Source organism: Notamacropus eugenii, chromosome 4 (assembly GCF_028372415.1).
Source record: "Notamacropus eugenii isolate mMacEug1 chromosome 4, mMacEug1.pri_v2, whole genome shotgun sequence".
Classification (NCBI taxonomy): Eukaryota; Metazoa; Chordata; class Mammalia; order Diprotodontia; family Macropodidae; genus Notamacropus; species Notamacropus eugenii.
In genome coordinates this window covers 239,836,022-239,862,188 of record NC_092875.1, presented here as the reverse complement: position 1 = coordinate 239,862,188, position 26,167 = coordinate 239,836,022, and the positions used below count along the sequence as shown (strand labels likewise).

At 37.2% G+C, this 26,167-nt stretch overlaps 1 protein-coding gene and 1 pseudogene across 1 annotated transcript in view; both read right to left on the bottom strand.

Moving 5' to 3' along the window:
• The window catches only part of LOC140501080 (disks large-associated protein 1-like), an 890,990-nt gene that overhangs the window by 375,235 nt on the left and 489,588 nt on the right, over nucleotides 1-26,167 (bottom strand). The window lies entirely within an intron of this gene.
• On the bottom strand, nucleotides 17,450-18,951 carry LOC140502463 (large ribosomal subunit protein eL29 pseudogene; annotated as a pseudogene).

The following is a 26,167-nucleotide window of genomic DNA, read 5'->3' as shown; positions in this document are numbered from 1 at the left end:
TGATGGAAGGAAAATCTTTCTCATAATTAGAACTATCCAAAAAGGCACTGATGTTCATTGGAAGGCAATGAGATTCTTCTCACTAGTGGTCTTCAAGCAAAGGCAGGATAACCACGTACTGGGTATCTTGTTGAGGGGATTCTTGGGTGAGTTGGACTAGATGCCTCTGGGGCTCCCTTCTAACTCTAAAATTCTATGATTCTGTCAGTAAGCAGCTTTTAGCTCCTGATGTGTGAAAACCAAAAGCAGATGCAAAGAGAACAAACACTACATGTAAGCCAGACTTATTGGACTAAAATCATAGAATCATAAAATTTTAGAGTTAGGAGAGATTGAGGACAACAATCCATCCAATATACAAATGAGAAAACTGAGACTTGGAATAATTAAGTAATTTACTTATTACTAAATGAAATAAAAATCTGTAAAGCATTTAGCATAGTACCTGGTATATAGCAGGCACTTAATAATGCCTGATTCCTTCTCTTCATAGCCACAAAACTAGCTAGTGATAAGACCAAGATTAGAAGATTTCCCTGAGATTTGAAATAACTATTAACAAACATCTGAGATAAACTTTGTAAAGCTTATTGTAAACCTCAATGGACACTAAAAATTAGTTATTATAATCTTCAGTTGTTTTTTTCTCATTTCCATGTTAATGAATTCCCCCCTCGTCCAGGAATTCTCAGTAGTCCTCTGATGTCACTTTATAGACTGTCTGCCAGAATAAGTTATTGTCTGTATTGAATATTTGTGTTCTGGGTTTAAGGTTTGTGAATTGATTTTTAAAATATTTTGATAACTGTCTTTCAATATAATTAGCTTCTTTTGTAATCCTATGCACTTTATTTTATGCATTTAAAAATATTATTCTGAGAGGGGGATCCAAAGGTTTCACCAGACTAATAAAAGGGGCCATGGAACAAAAAGGGTTAAGAATCCCTGTCCTAGATTCTGTTTTTCAAAAGAAAATTACGACTCTCAGAGAAGCACAAAGAATGTAGTGCACTTGGATTATTTTTTCTGATAGCATGGATTACATATCCCTAGGCCACAGCTGTGTTCTATTCAAAATCCAATTCGGATATAGAAAACTTGAGAGTGGGGTGGAGGCTAGAGAGAAAAGTGGAATTAGAAGTCTGTCATGGTTATGAGTGAAATGCCATTCGAGGTTTGGTTTTGTTTTGTTTTTAAACCCAGCCCACCAGCATACAAGATATCAAATGCTGTATGATGCTCTCAGTCAGACAAATAAAAAAGACTATTGGTTTTTTACCTTAGTGTATCCTATCATTTAAATTCTTATGATGTTTCCTTTGTTAATATAGACAAGTTACAATGCTTTTGAACATCTGCAAGTTGAATGATTCACCTCTGTCACCTCCTTGCTAACACATTCTCAATTTGCATATACAGTGTCACAAACTCATTTGGCTTTCAAATCATGAGAATTGAAATCTGGCATATGCTGATACATCAGAAGGCAAAGTTAGATGTTCCCACACAGAGAGGATGGCAGGAATTCCTAGCAAAAAGAGAAATCATATCAGGGTGTTCTGAAGTGTAGTTCCTCACACTTAAGTAATTCCTAAGAATGACATTTTGTCACCAATTACAATAATATACAGTTACTTTAATGGTAATCCCATGTGAAGAAACATGATTCTCTCTTGGAAGTAGAGGGTACCTTTCACAACTCTGATTCATATATTTTTCCTTTGAGTTTAAGGATTTTGTTCTTTTCCTCTTTTGGCATGTATTAATTTGCATTTAATAGTGTTCAGGCTTGGAACTGTAATACTGCCTACAATGATTATGAGAAGGAGCACTAAGATGCAAAGTGTTAATTTCAACATTTGAACTGAGTTTGGACAAAGTCAAATTCTAGGCTACTTCATGTCTCCTCTTTTTGTCACCTGCTGCTCTGGCCAGGGTTTTCCTTTGTTGCAGGGCCAGAGATAATGAAGGCATAGCCTCAGAGGCCAGCAGGCAAGGGTGAGAACTGAAAGAGGTTAGCTTAAAGAATAGGTTGAATAGGGAAGGTAATTTAGATTGATGAAAGCAAGGAAGCAAGGAAGGAATAGGTACGTATACAGTGCCTATACTATGTGTCAGGTAAGACAGGTAGGTGGTGCAGTAGATAGAGTATCAGACCTAGAGTCAGGAAGACCTGAGTTCCAAATTTGACCTCAGACACTTGCTAGTTGTGTGACCTTGGGCAACTCACTTAATTCTGTTTACCATTGTTTTTTTCATCTGTAAAATGAGCCAGAGAAGGGAATGGCAAACCTCTCCAGTGTCTTTGCCAAGAAAACACCAAACAGGGTCAAGAAGAGTCAGACATAACTGAACAACAACAAAAAATGTGCCACATACTGTGCTAAGTGTTTCACAAATACATTTACATCGATGGAAACATGATGTCTCTTGTTCTGGACAGTACGTTTCTACAAATGTAAATTAAGATCTGATTGCCTTTTTTCCTTTGGCTCCTGAAACACAAGCTTCAAGTGTCTCAAGCCTGCAGTCTGCTAAATCCCCTAGGTCAAGGGCTCTTAACCTTTCTTTTTTTTTAAACGTCAGCCCCTTTGACAATCTGGTGAAACCCTCCCAACAACCCTGTAAGGTAGGTGCTATTATTATTTCCATTTTACCTCTGATGAAACTGAGACAAAAAGAGGTGAAGTAAAAGTAGTCGTAGCCAACATTTGTCTAGTGCTTACTATGTTCCAGGCCCTGTACTATGTTTTACAATTATTATCTCATTTTATCCTCGAAACCCTGGGAAGCAGGTATAGATGAGGAAACCAAGGCAAAGAGAGTTTCGGTGATTTTCCCAGGGTCATACAAGTAGTAAGTGTCTGAGGCCAAGTTTGAACTGGGATCTTCCTGACTCTAGGACTGGCATTCTATCCATTGCATCCTCAGATGCTTCCAGGTATCAAGCAAGGTGTCAAAGGGAGGAAAGACTAAGGTAGAATGAAGAAATCTAAGTTCAAATGAAAAGGCTTAAGTCATTGCAATCTTGACACCTGGTTTTACCACAGGCAATTTTAAATAAAAATAATATAGTTTTCCCCCTCAGGAAATAAGGGAGCTGTCAAATATATCCTTTGCTATGCTCATGAGACATAAATGATGAAAGGCAGCTGGTATAGTGGAAAGAGTACTGAGCTGGTTGTCTAAAGACCTGGTTTGAATCATGCTTCATCACGAGGCTTTGGGCAAGTCCCTTAACCTCTAATGAGATCATGTATGTAAAATACTTCTGCAATCTTTAAAAATGTCATATAAATGTCAAGAGATATTATTACTAACCTCTCTGAAAATCAATATCCTCACCTGCATAACAGGAGTAATAGTGTTTACCCTGACCAGACAGATGGAGAGATGGGCTGAGTAATGATTAAGCACTTCCTGTGTACCAGGCATCACTGTCCTAAGCACTGGGGATATGAATTCAAATAAACCATCCAGGCCCTTTTTAAGGAACTTACAAATGATTTTGATCCCCATAGCAATAAATGATTATTGAATTCAGATAATGAACGTGAAAATATTTTGTAATGCAAAGTGCTACATAAAGTGAGTTATCGTTAATACATAAGAGAAATGGCAGAGGCAAATTTTAAAAAAAGAAATTTTTGGAAAAGCACAAGGTTTTAGAATCAGAAATGATCTGATAAAATCCAATGTGTTGTCCCAAATCTTGTGAATTTTTAAAGTCAGTGTGGAGAGAGGGAGTTGGAAAATGTCTCCTCTATAAGTGGCGTACGAGTAGGGAAGAACATTATCAGCCTTCTGTCTACTATACCCACAGTCCATTCTGATACAATGCAAACTCCTAAATATCCCTGCAGTGATCCTTCTGAGGGTGCAAACAATTGCTCCAATGGAAAATTCTTCAAAAATCTGTGATTAACTTTCAATTATCTTATGGGAATGAGACGTAGAGATAACAGGATAATAAAATTTTGATTTTTGAAAAATCAGATTTCTCTCCCTAATGTTCTTAACTCCTAATTATCAGATATCAGGATTGGGATTTAAAAAACAAAACAAAATCCCAAACAAAAACAAAAAGCCTTTCATAGACAGGAAAGATGAAGCAAACCTAATAAGAACAAATCTATTTTGTGAGTTAAAGTCCTTTCGTTGTTCTGTCATGTCCTACACTATATGATCCCATTTGGGGTTTTCTTGTCAGAGATACTATAGTGTTTTGTCATTTCCTTCTTCAGTTCATTTTACAGATGAGGAAACTGAGGCAAACAAGGTTAAGTGACTTGCTCAGGTTCACATAACTGGTAAATGTCTGAGGCCAGAACTGAACTCAGAAAGATGAGTCTTCCTGACTCCACACCCTGTGCTTTATCCATTGCAACACCTAGCTGCCCTATTCCTTTCTTACCATGCCTTTTATTTAGCTATGAAACAAAAATACTTTCTTCTCATCTTCTAGTAATTAATAAGGAATGAACTACTAAAAAAAGATTTGGCAAAAAGGAATATGTGATCTCTAAACTATATAACCAGTTTCTGAATAATTGTGTTAATTAAAATATGATTCCAGTATCAGATTTTTTTCTAATTAAACGGGTGAATGTAAAATACTCATCCAAATAATGATAAGTTTTTCTTCTTGTCCTGAGTGAGGAGTATGAGGTAAGGTTTGATTTACACAAACTAGCTAGCATTTTTATTTTTCCATTACCACAACTCAAAGTTGAGAAGATGGTGGATGAATTAAGTATATAATATTTATTCATTCTCTCATATGGTAATTCTAATCTTATAGCCAAAGGTCAGGAAATATTTTAATATGTCCCATGTGGTATTTTTTTTTTCCTTTTGACCTAAAATCTATTGCTAACTTTAAACTCAACTTTCAGATGGAAAAATGGGAGATATGCTAAATTAAAATAATAGCTTTGGGCATGGTTCTGTTTTTAATCATCATTAAATAAAATACAAATTTAATAAAATACATAGATGTACCTGAAAGAAGGTCTAATCCAAGTGTAAAATATGTATTTTGAGGAACATCCATCAATTTAAGGTTCAGTAGTATTACATTACCCAACTATTTTCTTCACGAGAGAGTTCTTCAAACATGGTCCAAAGCAAAGATGCGCAAAGAAACTTGCTCCTACTTCTTCAAAGTGCTGGGCAGCCCGCGGGTGCGGGCTACCGCGTGTACTTTCAGGACTTTCTCTATCTATAGATTTTGTTAATTTTTTTTTTCCTCATTTTCTTTTTAATTGAAAAATACTTTGTTATATGGAACTGCTCTTTGGAAGAGAGGATGAGGAAGAATATCGGGGAAAATTTAGGCAATTTTAAAACAAAATATATCAATAACATTTATTTACAAGGAAAATTCTGTAGCCACAATGTGCAAGGACAAGATAAGGCCAAAGAGAAAGCGAGAATACTGTCTTCTGTTTCCCAAACCTCTTCCACTCATATAAGTTTATTTATCTGAAAAAATCTCTGGGGGAAGGAGACATAAACTATGGGAAAAGAGGATCACAGTGCTTTACCCAGAGAAAGTGTTTAATAAACGGGGCTCATCATTCATTTTATTCAGTAGATGGCTATTCAGTGCTGGCCCGTATTTAGGAAGATATGAGTTGAGAATTCGACCTCAGACCCTTACTCGCTGTGTGACCCTGGGAAAGATGCTTAACTTTGATTTACCTCAATTTTCTCATCTGTGAAATGCTGATAATAACAGCACTTACCTCCCAGGGTTGTCATGAGAATCAGATGAGATAAAAATGGTAAAGTGCTTAGTGCAATGCCTGGCACATAGTAGGTGCTGTATAAATGTTAGCTATTATTATGTTGCTAATATACTTGTGTGCAAAAAAAATTTTTCATTTTTGTTTTGTATCTTGGTGTATTGCAAATGAAAGTTAAAGATCTTCCCTACCTGTTGATGGGCCTGTCCATTAAGGGAAGTTTGATTAGGGGAGGCCCACACCTTTTGTTAGTTTCTAATGCATGGTTCTCAAGGGTTGTGATCCTCTCTGGCTCTGGAAAATGTATAAATACACCGAGGTGAGGTTTTATTTTGGGGCTTACTCATTGGAAGCGTTTGATTGGCCAGACTGGACTCTGGGCAGCCACTAAGGAGCCCCCAGGCTTTGAACACCCAGATGTTGGTGCTTCTCTCTCTGGTAACGTATGTATGGTCAGAAAGCTGGATTTGTCTGTTGATCTGTGGTGTAGGTATTGCTCATGGTCAGACACTCAGAAGTCCTGTCTGTTGATTATTATTCTTTGTATTTTCTCTGAAGTTCAGGGTGCTGACTTTCCCCCCTGAACTAAGTGAATGATATATGTGCTTGATTAAAGTGATTGTTGACCCCTCCAAAGATGCCTTCCTTTGAGAAAAGCAGATCTAAGAACCAGTACAGCAGGCCCTCCTGTGTATGTTGGGTCCTTGCTGATACACTTGGGCACCTAGCATACTATCTAACAAATAGAACATATTTAATAAGTGCTTGCTGGGGGGAATTGAAAAATAGCCCATGTACTCATCTCTTAGTATTCTTTCAGCCAGTAGCTTACATTTCAATTCTGAAGCTCCTAGCAAAACCAGACAAAATAACCCTTCCACCAAATAGCACCAGCTCGTACCCTGAAGCAAGGTCCTAAGCACCACAAAAGATAGCAAGGTGGTGCAGTGGATGGAGTGCAGGGTCTGGAGTCAGGAGGACTCATCCTCATGAGTTCAAATCTGCTATATGACCTTGCGCCTCACTTCTTCATCTGTAAAATGAGCCGGAGAAGCAAATGACAAAATCTTTGCTATGATCACAAAGAGTGAGATAGGCCTGGAAACAACTGAAACATATCCCAAAACCTCCTAGGGACAGGTGGTAAGGTCTTTGGGATCAAGATAGACTAAGTTATTTTCAAAATAAATATTTTGATTTATAATTTCTTACCAGTCCTTTTGCCATTTTCTTGGTAATCTGGTGAGGAGAAGAGAGGAAAAAGAATGGGAGAAGAGGGAAAGATAGTTATTTCTTTTGTCCAGAATCTCTTCCTTTCCCCTTATCCTTGTCTGTTGAAATCCTACTTATCTCAGAGCTCAAATCTTTATCTTCCAATCATCTCATCATCCAGTAGTGCTCACTCCTTGACTAGAATTCCTGGAACTTAATGTAATCTTATCATATTCTACATTATGTTATAGTTATTTGTATACATAAATCTTTTCTTCTGTACCAGACTGGAAACTCCTTAAAGGCAAGGAGTTCATTCATATTTAAATTTTTACCACTCTAGGTCTTCAAGGTGAAGTTGGATGATCTTTTTGAGGGAATGATATAGTTAGGATTCGGTGAAAGTTGGACTAGATAATCCCCAAAGTCCGTTCCAACTACCGAATTCTATGATTTTATGAAATTTCTTGATGAAACTATTTTTAGTGCAAATAAAAGGACCTTATTAAGTTTCAAAAACAGATCCTACAGCTTTTTTCTTGTTTCACAACGTTCTTGGATGCTTCCTGTTGATAGCTAAGGATAGGCAAGTTTTTAAAAGAGATATTTCTATTTTTTCAAGTAAACAAAGAAACAAATCCCACACCTTTGCAATGGGGAAAAGGCATTAAAATGAAGTAAAATTGAAATACATTTCACAAGATCCTGATACACCAAGACAATCATCAGTGACTTTACTCACTTTAGGCTCAGATATCATAGGTTCCTCGCTAGGAGTGCTTTGAGATGGTAGATCGAAAAGCAAACATTTTCTTGAGAAAAGAAATAAGGATATGACGGTCAAGTACTTGAAGCCTGGGACCCAGATTCCCCTTTGGCTCAAAAGAATGAAGGATGATCTTCTTATAAATGTATATGTCAGCCATCATGGTTAAAGGGTGACACTGGCCTTGTGACTTCACTGGCAGAGGTAGCACTCAGATGAGAAAATTCCCTGTATTTATCAATGCAGGTAAGCATCTTCTCTGAAACTCAGTCTTAAATAGCTGCCTAGAGCATGGAGTTGACTTTCCCGGTGCCATCAGAGATGGGACTTGAAACCAAATCTTTCCAAATCCAAGACCAACTCTGTATTTACTATGCCAAGTAGCTCTATTTCTACAATCAAATGGAAATAAATAAATAATGAATAAATAAATAAAATAAAGCTCTCTTAATAAAGGAATCTGTTAACCAGATTGACACACTCTTTAGGGCCACATATCTTTGTTGCCTGGATTGATCTTGACTTCCCTTTCAGCAGTATAATAGTTAAAGAGAAAATTTTCAGATAAATAACACAACATCTGGTTAGGCATTAGATACACTACCTTTACAGCTCTTGGCACACACATATATGTATGAATCTGAAGTAATAGCATCAACAGAAACGCAGCAAATCTAACACCTGAAAAATATTCCAACTATATTTTAAAAGTCAGCTTTCTGACACAGGAATCATCTTGAAAAAAAAGAAAATATTAAATTCAGAAACTTCATATGACAGGCAATGTGAAATATATACTATTTAGCTGATTTTGATATGTGGAAGCATATTAAAAATCTCATTTTTAGTTTCCCTAGAAATATTAAGAAATAATATTTTTTCTAAAGCCTTTTCCAAAATCCTTAGATAATCCCCATGGAAAGGTGAGTGATAGGTTGAGTAAAAAGGATTTTTTCTTTAGGGAACTAGGTTAATTACTTTAATTCAGAGTAATTCTTGTCTATTTCACATCATTGTCTCCCCATCCACCTTTAGTGATCTGTGATAGGACTTGCTCTTCTTTATTTAGAAAAAAATTAAAATATTGATAAAGGAAAGAAAGAGGTCCCTTTGTTTAACTACAGAAGGAGGGAAGAGGTTCAGGAGGGATGACAAATTGGTTACTTAACAATTCTAGAGGGAAGAGGCAGAGCCAAGACAGCAGAGTAGAGTAGCTTTCAGCTGAGCTCTCCCAAATTCTCCTATAGACAACTCTAAAATAATGTCTCAGATTTAATTCTGGAGAGACACAAATGACCAAAAGAGTGGGTAAAATGACTTTTCCTGCCAAGACAACTTAGGAGGTGTATCAGTAAGTACTCCAACACATACGGGGTGAGGGCTAGGAAAGGCAGCTTTTGAGGGGTTAACAATCACTTTAATCAAGCACATGTATCATTCCTTTAATCAAGCACATATGTTCTCCTAATTCAGGGGATTCAGCACCCTGAACTTCAGAGAACACACAGAGAAATCAAAGATCAACAAACATGGCTTCCTCTTCCTGACCATAATCAATACATACATTGCAATTCAACAGACAGGTCCAACTGTCTGATTATAGCTACCAGAGAGGGAAGCACTGACTTTTGGGTCTTCAAAGAGGGGAGGAGGGATTCCTCAGCGGCTTCCGAAAGTCATTGTCTAGTCAAAGAAACACTTCTGGTCACTGAGCCCCAAAGTAAAACCGCAACTCAGACTTTTTATACACTTTTTAGAGCCAGAGGATATCACATCCCTAGAGAACCAGCACCTCATTAACAAAAGGTGTGGGCCTTCCTATAAATCTTCCCAGGCCCAACAATGAGTAGGAAAGATCTCCTTAAACACACTGAAATAGAGGCATTATACTTCTTGATTACACTAAAACAAAAACAGGAAAAGATCCTACTTCACTTGGCCTCATAGTAGGTTGGCAGGAAAGGTCTATCTCACAGAGGTGGTGATTAAGCCTGGTGAGCAGTGTAGACCTCATGGCACAGACCATGGGACCCTGCTAACAATGGGCCTTAGAGGTGGCTTTGGGAGCTTTTAGCTGGGGGTGGGGGTGGGAGTGGGGGTGGGGGGTGGGGGGAGCCGGGTTGGGGAGGGGGACTGGTTTGAACAACTGGTTGAAAGGATACTGCAGGGGACTCCTTGTTAGCTCTAGGTTCAGAACCCTGTTGCATTTCTCATATGCAGTTCAGGGTCACAATCTCAGAACCAAAAGAAGCAAACAGAATCAGGGGCCCTGATTATGGTCTAGGGCAGAGAGGAGTGGTTGGGATTGCTTATAGAGCAAGTAGAGACCAAAACAGAGGGGAGTACTTTCACTTGTGGCTGCAAGAAAGTGGGGGACCTGGTTACAACCTGGTCAAAATCCTAGGACCAAGAGAATTGCTAGCATTTGTAGCAATTGTAGAATTACTACAAGAGAACAAGGTTTCTCCCCAGTAAAGACCAGAGAACAAGCCAGAAGAGAAGTGACCACACATTTCCCTAGATTGTACCACCCTGGAAACAGAGCCTGCTCTGAAAACAGCAGCAAGAAAGGTCTAAAACTTAGGCCTTGGTTTCTCCTCCATTCTGGGAACAGAGCCCAACTTTAGCATAAAATTAAAAATCAATAAATAGGCTGGAAAATGAGCAAATAATAACAAAAAGAGCCTGACTGTAATAAGTTATTATCGTGTCTGGGAAGATCATGACATAAACCAAGAAGACAACAATGTCAAAACAGACACAAGCAAAGACACAAAGAAAAATGTGAATTGGATACAAACCAAACAAGAATTAATGGAAGAGCTTAAAAAAAGATTTAAAAAATCAAAGAGATAGAGGAAAAATTGGGAAAAGAAATAAGAGTGATAAAAGAAAAATATGAAAAGAGAGTCAATATCTTGGTAAACGAGGCACCAAAAATACTGAAAAAAAATAATATCTCAAAAAATTATATTCGTCAAATGGTAAAAGAGGCCCAAAACTCACTGATGAGAACTCTTTAAAAAGAAGAATTGGTCAAATGGAAAAAGAGGTGCAAAAGCTCACTAAAGAAAATAATTCCTTATAAGGAATTCTAAAATTCTAACCTAAACTAATTTTATACATCTTAAACATTTCTTTCTTTAATATTTCTATAAATGTTACCTGGAAGTATCTTGAGGCAGTCATGTTGGAGGACATAGGGGACTATGCCAGTATGTACATCTCTTTCCAAGCTGGAAATGATTTGCATATGTAGATAGATAAAATAAAATTGTTTCTGGAGACTTGATCCTAAATTACAGAATACAGAAGTAATACTAAAATTAACATGCACACACACACACACACACACGTATATATGTGTTTGAATACCCATATGTATATATATGTGTGTGTACGCGCACACATTTTCTTTCCTAGGAAGAAAGAGGCATTCTTAGCTTTAATTATTTTTGTCTTTTACCTTTCTGGGTAACTTAAGAGCTAAACTGCATACTAAACCCTTATTTCCTATTACCCTGCTCTGTAAACTTTACAAGGCATTTTGTCTTTAACTATTTACCTTGAAGAGGAATATATCTAAGAAGTCTAATAGGAGGGCAGATATATTACTTGGTTTTGACCTGAAGTTTGAAAGTTAATTTATTGCTTTATAGAAAGAAGGGAAGAAACAGCCAATTTATATACTTCATATTAAATTACTTGTCTGTCATCATTATAACATTGCTTTCAATACTTATAAAGCCCTTGTGTCACAAACTGAAAAAAACCCCCACACATACAAATTAATATATCAATCCTAAAAACAACATGGTGAGCTAAATAGATGTAAAACAGTCATAGAAGTAGGTATGGAGCTGGAAGGGACAATTTTTGTTGAGTCATTTCAGTTGTAACTCTCTGTGTCCCCATTTGGGGTTTTCTTGGTGAAGATACTGGAGTGGTTTGCACTTTTCTTCTCCAACTCATTTTACAGATGAGAAAAACAGAATTAAGTAACTTGCTCTGGGTTGGATTAAGTATGTGAGGCTAGATTTGAACTCAGGAAGATGAGTCTTCTTGACTCCAGGGCTGGCACTCTATCCACTGTACCACCTAGCTGACCACAATATTCTTTCTAGTACATCACAATGCCTCCTCACAGGTAGAGTATCTTAAGCATGACAGCACTTCTTAACTTTCCCAGGATGAATAGAAAAAATTAGTGGCTTGGGACCATTAGGGGAATCTTAGAATTGGAAGATACCATAGAGACCATCCAGTAACTTTCTACCCAATGAAGAATTTTCTTCTACAGCATCTCTTATGTTTTCAAACTTCAGTCATAATTGTCAGAAAATTCTTCCTTATTACTAAGCCTAAACTTGGTTTTCTGGAAATTCTAGTCACTGACTCTGCTTCTGTCCCTCTTGTTTAGATCACTGCTATAAATGTTTAAAGGCTGTTGTGATATTTTCCTGAATCTTCTCCTCTTGATTATACATCTCTTGTTTCTTCAACTGCTTCTCACTTAACATAACTTTATTATTATCTCTATGAACAATATTCATTAAGAAACTCTATAGTCAGGGGTAGCTAGGTGGTACATTGGAGAGAGCCCTGGCCCCGGAGTCAGGAGAACCTGAGGCCAAATCTTGTCTTAGACTCTTACTAGTTGTGGGACCCTGGGCAAGTCACTTAATCCCTATTGCCTCCAAAAAAAAGGACGAAAACAGAAACAAAAAGAGAAACTACACAGTTTTACCTAGGAATACAAAAAGGCATAGGCTAATATATAAATAACTTATACAAAAACTGGGGCCCCTAACTTCATTTAGCTTACCAGTGATCCTCAGTTTCTATTCCATCAGACTTGCTATATTTTTTACATTTTCATAGCTTCCCAGCACGTGTAAAATCATGATGACTATAAATAACCTGTACATGGCACTTTTAGATTTATAAAGTACTATCTAATTAAATCCTCTAAACAACCTTGTCAGGCAAGTGCTACAGGTATTGTGCATCTCATTTTACAGAAATTGAAACTGAGGTAGAGAGAGTTTAAGTGGCTCACTCCAGGATCATGCAACTAGTAACAGAAGTGGAATCGCACCCAAGTTGTGCTGACTCCAAGGCCAGTCCCCCATTTGCCTTATGATAACGATTCTCAAAAAAAAAAAAAAAAAAAAAAAAAATCAGAGCATCCTCCTACAAGCATAGTTTATAAGATTTTATGTGACTGAGTCTTGAATAACCATTTTAAAGTGGTGAGAAACGATAAAAATAGGGGCTCCCCTGGGCTGGGTTAACTTCATAGGCCAGTGATATCAGATGTTTGTTTCTCTGATTCTGGGGGCAATAGCATGGAGCAAAGCACATCTCTGCTTCTCTATAAGTACATGCCTCCAATTAGTGAGAATGTGGTTACTAAAATAAAATTTCCCCTTACCTCAGAGATCATTCTTCTTTCCTTAGATTTTGAACACACTAATCTTACTGCAAAGATGCAGTAGTAGTAATAGCAGTAGTAGTATTAGTAGCAGCAGCAGCAGCAGCAGCAGTAGTAGCAGCAGCAGTAGTAGTAGTAGTAGGAATAGGAGTAGGAGTAGCTAGAATATTGTCCTGGTAGCCTGAGGGTTGGATTTGGAGTCAGGAACACCTGGATGCCAGCCCTGCCTTTGACTTTATGACAATGCATAAGTTACTTAACTTCACAGGGCTCCAGACAACTGCCTAAGGTTCGAAGTTGCAGAACTGGTGCTGATCTGTATGAGTGAACTTCCTTTTTTCACTGAATTTCCTTTACCAGTGAAGATAGAGGTTAGGTCCAAAACATCATCAACAACAACTTCAAGCAACCCAAACCTTAGTTGTATGAATGCCCATGTTCATGAAAGGCCAATTTTTCTTCATCTCTGCCAAGGACATTTCCGCATTATTAAGTTTTACAATGTGGAAATAGGCAACCGTATAATTTCATGAAATCTTGTTCTCTAAGTATCTTCTAAATAGAGCTAAATTAAATGTAATGTAATCAAGAGAACCAGAGGGTCACAGAAAATCACAGCTCTAGAGTTGGAATGGACCTCACAGACCATCAAACCTAACCTTTTTATTTTACAGATGAGGAAACCGAGGATGTTAAGTGATTTGCTCCAAATCCTACAAGCAGTCATTGTGTACAAGGGTGGGATATAAACTAAGTGATCACTCATTGCTTCTTTCAGTTACTTATTCTGTGAAACTTTACTTTTTCATAGCACTTTAGCAAAACAGACTCCTACTTAAATCGAAATTTCTAAGAAGTAGAGCATATTTTCTATAAGTGATATACAGAAAGAGTAGAAGCCAAATGACAGAGAGCCTTTCTTTCCACCTGAATCATGATCATTTCTCAGCAGTTTGATACATTTTATAATTTATTATTATGAAAAGTAAATTCAACTGGAAATGTTAAAGAAAAAATTCTGTATGGCCAGACAATTTTTTTTTTTGCTAGAGGATTATGTATATTCATTCAGTTCCAAATAGTAATATTAATTAAAAGCAAGATGAAAAATTCTCTAACCTAACCCCTAAGTTATTTTGAAAGCATGTTGCATGTGACATTTGCAATCACTTTTTCATAAGTCTGGAATTGAAGTTTAATATTCTCTACAGACTGCTTTTTTCTTCCTAGGAATTTTGCCTGCAGTTCAGGTAGTTAAAAAAGCTTTCTTCCTACACTGATTGGTTTTTAAAGAATACCATGAAAACTATGGCTTGAACGACATAATTTATTTTATTTTACTTTCTCCCCTTAGGGTCTAAAAAAGTAATTTTGGAAAATCTAGTCTTTGTCTTAGGTGGGGAATAGAGAGAGGGGATTTGTCCCTGTCTAAGTCCAGGATCCAGGAGAAATGGTGTACCCTGGAGGCCAGGCAAAAATTGGTAACAGCAGTAGAGAGAGAAAGCCTACCAAGCCAGGGTATGTAGTGGTACAAACTTATTAGAGAAGCTGGGAAAATTTCAGAGACTGTGGCTTGGAATTCAATTAGAAGTGTTGCTTTCCCTTACTGCTTGCAGTAATTTCATAAAATCACAGAGTGGGTAAGGACTTCAGGGGCCATTTAGTCCAGTTTAAAATTGAAAATTTTCTTTGCACAACCCTCAGTACACAATTGTGCAGTTTTTGCTGGAAGAGCTATAGTAAAGTGATAATAACCCGGTACTTTCTGAGGCAAGAGGTCCATTTCATTTTTAATAATTAGCCTATTCTAATTATTAGGGAGTTGTTCTTATATCGAGCTGATATTAACTTCTAGTCATTATTCCTAATTCTGCACTTTGGAGGCAAGCAGAACACATCTAATCTTTTTTTCACATGACAGCCTTTCAAATACTTGAAATACTGAAACATCTCTTCAATAGATTAAACAGAATCCAATGCCTGTGACCAATTCTGGCACAGTGTGACCTTGAGGTATTATGTCATTCTTAACTTTTTGGGAGTCTTTTATTTTTATCAGGTTAAAAGTTATTGAATATGATTAAAAAAGAAGTTAGTCATATGACAAAAGTAGGGAGAAAATAACAGTGTCCTTTATTGTATATTATAAATATCAAGAGAAAGAAAGGAAGACATACTCCCCCTCCAGCATGTTGGATATACTCCCGTATGGTGGATATATGGGTAGATATGGACATGAGTCACTCAGGACAGGCAGGCATGGATGAGCTGAGATCTGTGTCACTGGAGAGAATATACCCATCAATGAGATCACCGATCCATTTAAGCATTTTAATAATAGCTATTGTGATTCTTTATATTAATAAAGCACTTGCAAAGAATAGAAATTCAACAAACTTTCCATATATACATACATATATACATATATATGCACATATATACATACATATACATATATATATACTTACATATATGTATATATGTATAATTCTACCCTTAACAACACAGTATCTTACTTTATTTTCCTTTATTCATTTGTAGTAGATGAGTCAAAGAATTCCTTACATTGTTTGCCCTTTTACATATAGTAATATTTGAACATCCTTAATATGTTCTATTTAATGTGTTTTCTATCAACATAATTGCTGCACACACTATGGGCAATACAATTAAATCTAGTTAATTAAAGAAAAGCTTTTACAAGGAATTTAAATCAGCACTCTTTAGCATCTGCAAATAGAAGAAAGTCACAAAATTAATTACCTAATGACTGACATTAAATGAGGAAGTCTTCAGTCTTCCCAGAAAGACATATTATTTAACACCTAAATTCTGGATATATCTCCTTCTGTATCTAATGAAACTCGGGTTTGATTTACCAAAAGCCCTTGCAGACAAACTACATCTTATCCTATAGATCAGTTGAATATACCTCAAAGGGAAAAAAATCCATCCCTTTCATGAAAACTTCCCAAAAGTTATATTTTTAAAAATATATCCTATTCCTTTTTTTACCCTTTTCTCCTTAAAAACATTCCTGGAAAGAGAGTAGCATTCTTAGCTTTAACTTTTATGGTCTTTAACCTTTCTGGATAACTTAAGAGGTAAAGTATACACTAAACTCTTTTATTTCCTGTTCTGCTGTTCTATTAGCTTTACAAAGGCATTTTCTTTTTCACTATTTACCTTGAAAAGGAACATGTCTAAGAAGGCTAAGGGGGGAGCAAAGCCCATTTGAATTTTAGTTCATAAAGATTCACTATTATAATCATTTAATTTGACTAATTAACTGTCTGCACATGACACTATATCCCCCAAAGTGTGTGGAAGTGTTTTAGGTGGTATTGTAGTGAAGGCTAAAATAAATATTTCTGGGCTTAAGGAACTGAAGCATTGCTACTCAGAGCAAGGGATTCCTCTCCCTTTCTAGGGTTCAATTTTCTCATCTGTAAAATGAGAGGGTTGGACCCAGTGACCTCTATTGCCTTACAGCTCTAAATTCTATGATCTATGGAACTGTCTTCAATTCAAGGAGTTGCAATCAGATGGAATTGGTCCATATAGGGTAGAGGATGTCTACACTGCCTTAGGACCAACCTTTTTCACAATAGAGATGTCTTTAGGAACTTTGAAGAAGGTTTAAAGGAATACAGGACTGCAGAGTCAGCATCACAGGCTTGAGCTTTAAAAAAAAGTGTAGGTATGCTTACTATGTCAAAAATGGCCAATTGTGGGAAAAGATTATGTAATCTTAGCCCTATGTAGACGCTGGCCATTCCTGAATTTGGAGGAATAACACAACAAAAATCTTAAGATAAGGCTTGCATCCTGAATATGCAATAGCAATCAGTTTCAGAGACTATCACAAAATCTACAAAAATAAAATGAAAAAAACCCACTATCAATAGACAATACATAATCAAAGAAAAACTCTAAGGACAAAGTTTTAAATAAATAGAACTATATAGACATAAATTGGTATATTCTATCTAGTCTAACCAACTTAAAAATCACTCCCCTATTTACCCTGACCCTGAATTTCTTTCTTAAGTCTAAAATATAAATATGTTCTTATCTGAGTAATCAAAGTTTCTGAAATATGGTTGCTCTAGCGAGAAGGCTAAATCTCTGTGTAACCGGAATTCCCCTCCCTCCCCAAAATCAAACCTTGTTCTTGCACTAATTACCTTAATTAACTCATGAAAATTAACACCTAGAGCTATGAAGAGCATATTGACTTTTTTCACTAGCACTGTGAGTTAGTCCATTTAAAATTACACCTTCAATTTTTGTCTTGCTTTTTCCTTCAGTGTCTGAAGATGAGGATAAAGGGTTATTTTGTTAACTAGTAGCATCTAAGTGTTTCTACCTAATCCTTTGATTTTTACCTGTAGTTTTGACAGAAACCAGAGTGTATCAGCAAGTTCCTGCAGCTCGTTTCTATAACTCCCCTACAAACCCTATTGGGACCAAATCTTGCCTTTTTAATGTTTATCCATAAAAACTACTGTTCAATTTCATTTTCTTGTTGAGGACTGCATACAACGTCAAGCATTACATACACTCTCCCCTCAGTTTTCTCATTTGTGAAATTCAGATGACTGGTCTTGATGTTCTCTAAGGTCACTTACAGTTGTAAGTCTATGATGCTACAATATTATTTTACTTTAGGCAGATTAGGAATAAGGGCATCTTTTTTCCAGTTACCCAAAATAACTACTCCCAGAAGGTCAGAAGAGGATGAGAGTTGGAGATGAGAGTATCAGCAGATAGAATATGGGATACCTTGGGAACTGGACCAGCCATGGAGCAGCCAAACATCTTCTTTGCCTCCAACTAGCCCATCTCATGTGGAGCAGTATTTGTTTTTCTTCCCTTATGACTCACCACTTCCTTTATTTGTACAAAATAGTGAATGATCATACACTGGCTGGAAACAAACAAACAAACGAACTGTGATTTAGGGTTTAAACAAGTCCTGTCCTGTAGCATCTATTTTTAAGACTTGGGACTAAGCAGCTTTAGCCTCAGGATGTTTGGGTTTGGACTTGGCAAGTTCCGGGTCAGTACACTTAGCAACATTGGAATCAGTGGTCTTTGTGGCCTTAGTCAGACTTGGGATTGGACTTGGCAGCCTTGAAATCAGACTTGGCAACCTTTGCATCATTTGGTAGCCTTAACATCAGATTTGGTGGCCTTGGGGCCAGATTTGGTAGCCTTGGGATTAGATTTACTAATCTTGGCAGCAGATTTGGTGACCTTGGGGTCAGTAGGTTTGGCAGCTTTGGAGTCAGTGGCCTTGGTGGCCTTGGGACCAGTGGACTTGGTAGACTTGGGATCAGTAGTTCTGGCAACCTTAGAGTCAGGCTTCATGATCCTGGGCCTGGACATTTGGTGCTAACCCTAGAGCCTGGATGTTTGGTAGCCATCTCGTGGCCATCACGCCAGGCCCTGGCCGGGGGGACCTTGGGCATGAGGAACTTAGCCTTGGAGGCCTCGATTGCCTTTGCTTAGGCCTTGGTGGCCTTGGTGTTGTTGGCCTGCATCTTCTTCAGCTCCTTCTTGTGTTTCTTGACAAAGAGCTTGTTTCTCAGAAACTTGGAGTCAACGCCTTTCGGAGACTTGTATCTCTGTGACCTAGGTCTCTTGATGAAATTTCTGCACCAATTTCATGATTGGTTGTGGGTGGTATGGTTCTTAGACTTAGCTGTATTTACACTGCAGCCTGTATTAACAGGTACTCTACCTACTGGAAGAGGCCAAAGTGAGACAGAGCAGCAGTCTTTCTTCATAAAGGCAACTAATAACACATTCCTACCTCCTTTTATAGCATATTCTGTTTAATTAGCACCAGAAGAAAACTGAAATCAAATCATGTTGAATCCACCTTGTTAATATACATCTGAGTTATTCAACTTTCCTGGTACTTCTAATCTTGAGAAAGAAAAGCCAAACTAATATTTCAAAGAAATAAAGTCGTTTCATTTGACTATGACGTTAACATATGCATAATTAGTCCATTATCCCACATGTTGTGAAACAAAGAGATGAAATGTAATCTATGCCATTTTCCTTTGGAAAGGTTTGCAGGTCATTGGCAAAGTGAAGGTAATAAGGTCTCAGGTATAATTTCAAATTCCGATTGGCTGCATTTAGATAAAAACTTGTTTCAACTATAGTTACTATTATTTTCTGAAAATAGACACAAGAAATGAAATAAATCTCTTTTGTGGAATAAAGAAGGACCTCAAAGCACCTACTTAATTTCAAAGGTAGGATATGATTAGTTGAAAAATGCTGAAAAACAAGAAAACAGACCTACACAAAACATATCCATGAAAACAGTTCTAGGAGACACAAGAGAATTTATATTTCATCCTACCGGCAGCAAAGAGTCAGGGCAGATTCTTGAGCAAGAACTGAACTTTAAGAAAATTATTTTGGAAACTGTTTGGAAGATGGATTGGAGGGGAAAGAGACAGGAAGGAGGGAGACCAATTTGGAGGATATTGCAGTTGCTCTAGTAAGAGGGGGCAAGGGCCTTAACTAGGATAGTTACCTCGTGAATACAGAAGAGGAAATATTAGTAAGAGAAGCTATGGAGGTGAGATCAACAAGACTTCACAATTGATTAGAAATGGAAGGCAAGGAAAAATGAATAGTAAAAGATAATTCCAAGGCTGTAGAGCTAAGTGAATTGAAGGACGGTGGTGACTACAATATATATAAGGAAGTTTAGAGGCAGTGAAGATTTAAAGTCAATGATATTAAACACAGTGAATTGAAGACACTCAGGGACATCCAAATAAAGATATCCAGATGTCAGCTGATATAGGAAAGGGATTCAGGAGCAAGATGAGGGCTCAATATGCAAATTTGGCTGTTATTTTCATATAAATGATAATTTGATCTTTGGGAGCTGGTAAGGTTATCAAAAGAGAACATAGAAAGGAGAAGAGACACCATCGTAGATTTTTTTGAGGGGGTTCCCATGTTTAAGAAGTGGGAAATGGATTATGATCCATCAAAATAAGCTGAGAAGAATTGATCAGATACGTAGGAAGAGAATGAAGGTAGATCAATGTCATGAAAGTTGCAAGAGAAGAGTAGCCAGAAAGAGGTGGATGGTGAACAGTATCAAAATCTCCAGAGGAATCAATAATGAGGTGGACTAAGAAAAGGTCTTTTTAAATATATATATTTAATATATATTCAACATTATTTATTTATTATTTATTTAATTAAACATTAATTTATTTAATATATATTAAATATATAACATATTTTATATGCATATCTATAATTAGTATAATACATATGTATATATTAGTAATTAAGATATTGTTATCCCTGGAGTGGAGTTTCAGGTGAGTGATGGAATTAGCATCTCATTCTGAAGGTCTAAGAACTGAGTGGGAAGTATCAAAGTAAGGCAAGAAGTATAAGAGCTTCTTCAGAAAATTTTTTTTTCCATGAAAGTAAAACACATAGGTCAATAGAATGAAGGAGAGGATAGTAAAGTCCTTTTTTTAAAGTTAGGAAGGATCTGAGGCACGCTTGTAGGCAGCAAAGAGAGTTAGTATATGAGTTATTGAAAAATTAAAGAGATGATTGACAGGGCAAGTTCCTTAAGGAGATGGAGAGGATGGGATCAAAGACATGAGAAGTATATTTGGACTTCACAAGGATAATTTTCAATATTGCACGATTCCTCCAGGAGTTCTCAGTAATCCATGAAGAGGGTCAGAGTAGGTTATGGTGCTAATAACTTTTTATGAGATATATATTTTAGGGATTGTTGTTGGGGGACCTGGTAGGTAGTATCTATTGTGTTGGTAACAAATGTATGAATAAATTATAACTTGAATTATAATTTGAAAAAGTTAGAACTTGTCTGTACACATATGTGTGCAAATCCATACGCATTTTCGGCTAACCCTCACCCATATGTATGTATACATATATCCATATATATATATGTGTATACACATACACACATATATACACACACACACGCATACACAGATAGATGTACATATTAGTGGTATAGCATAAATCCTTTCACAATTACTTAGAAGCCTAGGAACATAACATTCAGTGTAGGAGTTATCAGTGTCTATATTTTTATGAAAGTTAATACACAGAGAATGGACCACTTATGTCACTGGCTCTAAAGAAATCTTTAGGGATTTATTCCCTGCTCTTTGTGATGATTTATCTCACACAAAGTGCTCATTATTGCCTCCATTAACCCTAATGGAGAGGTGGAAAGATGAAATCACTGGCTGGTTGTGTTCAGATGTTCTAAGATGATTACTCAGACTTTGCCAAAAAAAAAAAAAAAAAAGCTTCTTTCTGAAACTTTTCTAAAGAACATTTAAAGACTTGGGTTCCTGGCTGAAGTTTCACTTTGGCATTTTTTCTCTCATCAATAAAACTATTCTTTTTTTTTTTTTAAATGTGAAGACATCTGGTAATTATCTGGGTTTTACTCAATAAGATTAATTGAGTTGAGCTATTGGTGTCTTCATTTCTTCTTTCTCTTAATCTATACGCAGAATTGCTGCACTTTGCCACAAAGCAGTGGCCCATGATCAGGGCCATGAAGCATGTACAAAGCAAGCTAGGTATTGTCCTACGATGCCAGCCTACTGGGCAGAATTTATCATGTCACCAATGTTCCTTTTCTCTCTTTATTTCTTATTCTTGATAATATTTGACATTGTTTTGATAAAACAACTGTGTAGCTACCTAAATGTTTGACCTTCATCTGGAATCTCTTCACGTAGAGTTTGCATCATTTTTATTTCAAGTAACATTTATTAAACACCTACTATGTTAAAGGCATTGTGTTGGGCACTGTAGACATAAAGATTTGAAAAATCACATCTCTGTCCTTAGGAAGTTAAAATTCAACTAGGGTTAAGGAAGGAGTGGTTATGATAGAATCCCATAATTTATAGTTGGAAAGGCTCTGAGCAGCCATCTAGTCTAACTCATATTCCAAAGGAATCACCACCATAGCATACTTGACAAGTGGTCATCTAACCTCAGTTTATAGAGGATGCCCACTGCTACTTTAGAGAGTCCAGTTTGCTCATGAGCAGCTCTAATGGTTAGGCAGTTTTTCCTGACATCAAGTATATTTGTCTATTGGCAATTTTTCCTTCACAGTAAAAATAATACTACAGATACATAGCAGCCGGTAGAATACAAAAGGACTATTACCTTAGGCAGCGTGGTGTTACAGAGTTCCAGACTTGAAGTCAAGAAGACTTGGGTTTGAATTCCACCTTAGGAACTAGCTTTGAGACCTAGGCAAGTCTTTTCACTTCACTTGTCCTCAGTTTCCTTATCTGTAAACTAAGGTAAATAAGCCCTTCCCGGTCTAGAAATTTTATGACCTATTGTGATCACACTTTTAATCTTTCATTTAATGTAAAGTCCCTAATGGAGCAGAGGAGAAACCGTGTGGACATGAGAGACTCATAGGTTTAAAAGATCAAATTAATTACTGCAACAGGATGTTATATCTTCCTTACCTGAACTAACTATAAGCTCCTTGAAGGCAGGGATTGTGACTTTCTCGAGTGATTCACTACAATCATACATTGATCAAACGAGAAGTAGAGGCATGTAACACAACAGGTTTTGTGACCAATATATTTCACCATAACGTTATTAATGTAATTTATCAAACTCCACTGGTGAAGCTGTGAAATGCCCAATATAATGTCATTAGGGAAATGATTCATTTAGAATATTTATAGCATCATTCCCATGGAACTAACTGCATCTCAGTGCCAGAGGAGAGACTGAGACTGATACCACATTATGGATGTGTGAAGATGACAGAAGGAAAAGGAAAGGTAGGTTCCAACAAGTCAAAGATAAACTTTGGCTTATTCATTGTTTAGCTTTCTCTCCTTTCTCTTCTCTTAACATTATTTTTCCTTCTTTTCATTGAAAAGAAGCTAGGATATTCTGAAGAGCTGAGAGCCCCTTCTAACAGACATGGTCAATGTATAGGAATGATCTAAGAGCATTTAATTCTGAGAAAAGAATGTTCTGAAGAATCAGGAATATAGCAAACAATTCCAGAGATATTCTGGTTCTGCCACTAACTATGTGTTTAATTTTCAGAAAGCCCCCTATCTTCTCTTGGTTTCAACTTTGTCATTAGTAAAATGGGGTGTTGAAAGGTGAACTAGATGAAGATGGCTACATTAGGCAGCTAGGTAGCACAGTGGATAGAGTGCTGGGCCTGGAGTCAGAGAGACTGATCTTCCTGAGTTCAAATCTGACCTCAGATACTTACTAGCTGTGTGACTCTGGGCAAGTCACTTAAACCTGTATGCCTCAGTTTACTCATGCAAAATGATCTGGAGAAGGAAATGGCAAAGTATTCCGTATCATTGCCAAGAAAACACCAAAGGGAGTCACAAAGGATCAGACATAATTGAACAACAACAAAAGTCCTTCCATTTCTGGAATTGAAAATCTATGATCCTATGTGCTTGGCACAGGAAGATATGAAATCCTAGTGAGGGTCAGAGCCCCTAAAATTATGTTAAAAATAATAGTGAATTGGATTTAAATTTCAATGCTGGAGAGTTTGGAATGAAACAGTTTTAAAATGGTAGGCCAATAAAGCAAAATAACATATAAAAGGGTAAGTGCAATTAGCTGTAAAATAGAAGCGTGCTTTTAATCTGATGACAGCTGTGTAAACCCCAACACTCAAACTTGAGACAACACAGTCAAAAAAGAGAAAGATTCCAGGAATCGAGAGTCCGCCCAGTTGTCCCTCAGGGCATATAATGTCCTTTTGTAGAATACTCTATGTTGAAAAAGTTTTTTAAAAGTATTCAAAAATTAAAAGGTGTTACTATTAGCCGGTGAACAACAATATGGAGAACTAGTTACTTTCTACAGTTATCTCCAAGACAAACCAAATCAAAACGGAATAAAAAAGCAAAACTAGAGTAATTATGTGCCAGAGATAAAGCAATCGTAGCGATTTTCACTGAAAAAGGAAGAACCCAACAAGGTAAGAGCTTGTGAATTAGTATTAGCCTTGAAGAATATGAATCTCTAATATGCTGATTTTGCACTTTTCTTCAACAGGATTTAGGTACCAACATAGTGTAGAAACTAATTCAATAATTCATGAATTTGTGATTTGGGAACCACTTGGGGATTGCCTTTCTTTGGAAGTCTCTGCAGGTACACCCTGCCCCATCACTTCTGCAACATCCTGTTGAAGTATGGAGTGAAACTCAACTTTGTCCAACTCTGAGGGTAGGAGGGAGAGTTAGAGAAAGGGAGGTACATGATGTATTGCGCTTCCCTTCTGCCTGGATATCTCCCTAAATTAAGAAACCCTAAAGGAACAGAAACTGCCCTGAACACCTACTTGCCCTCCCCTAAGCTTGCCAAAAATAGCAAGTACCAATTCAGTCTAGTCAGAGAAATAAAAATTTGGAAGTCTTGGGGCACTAGGTCAGTGTGCAAAGCTGAACCAGGCCTGAAGGATGGAAAATTAGAATCCACATGGGACTAGTACTTTCTTCTCTGGAAGTTACCTGGGGCAGGGATCAAGTCTGATGAAAATTGAATTCCCTATTGTAGGAGGTGATTGAGACATATTTGAGGTCTAGCCCTAGAGGTAAACCTTCCATCAAAATGGAAAAAGTCAGATATTGAAACTGCCAAAGAGACAGTTCAGTTCAAAACCTAGGATACAAGAAGATAAATCTACAAGGGATATACTATACAACAAGGAATATACTAAATTTAGAAGAGAAGATGAATAACGACATCTAAAAATGGAAACAGTCTAATAAAAAGTGTAAAACAAAGGAAATTAGTCCAACACCTGTTTCACCACTGGGTTCTATGTTTCATCATAGAAGAGAGAGCATGAGCCACAGAATTTTGTTTCCAAATGGTTCAAGAGAGAAATAAGAAACTTGAAAGAAGTTTACAGGAAAAAATGGCCTGGAAGTGTCTTTGACTAGATTTGAACTTTGGCCAGGTTCAGCATTCTATCCACTGTGCCACTCAGCTGCCCAGAAGACTACCTCAGAAGACTGGAAAGGTGTGTGTGTGTGTGTGTGTGTGTGTGTGTGTGTGTGTGTGTGTGTGTGTGTGTGTGTGTGTTGAGGAAAAGAACAGGTTAATAGGGAGTCACTTGAGTTCATTGACTGTGGGTGGGGTGGTGTAAGAGGTTGGGGTTGGTGTGCAACATGGTCAGAGCCTTCGCTTTTGCAAGAACTTCTTGGCAGATGAGTTGAGGATGGACTGGAACGAGGAGAGATTTGTGGCTAGGAGACCAACCAACAGACTGCTACAAATAGTCCAGGTGTGATGGGATGAGGGTGGTGGCAAGGTCAGAAGGGAGAATATTTGCTTTTGTTTGTTTACAAAAGATGTTACAAAGATTAAATTGACAGGCCTTGGCCACAGATTGGATTTGGGGATGGGAGACACTGAAGAGTTGAGGATGACACCTAATTTGTGTAGGTGGATTATGTGGTAGATTGAGAAGAGGCCATTAGATTTGGATAATTTTGAAAGGCCAGTTATTATAGACCTTTAGGCTTGTCTGCCTGTCAGATTAACAGTCAGAAGTAGAGACCCAGAGGACCTTTGTAAAGTCTACTGCCTTCCCCATCTTTTATAAAGTCCCTCATCATGGCTTATCGTTAATCTCCTTGAAACATCTAAAAGGATGGGGTGAGTACAACCATGTGGTCGTCTCCCCACGGGGTCCTGGAGGTCCCTTAGGTATTGACATAAATGAAAAATGGTGGAAATTTGAAACCTTAAAGGGGGCGTTGTATCAGTGAGCTCCAATCTTGGCTCTCAGGTGAGGAAAAATAGTAGGGGCTAAAACGTACACCATGTGGCATCACCACAACAAAAATACAAATTACAAGTTGGTAAACCTATCAATTAATAATGGCCCCCACACAAATATGCTAAAAACTAAACCCTACTCTGTCT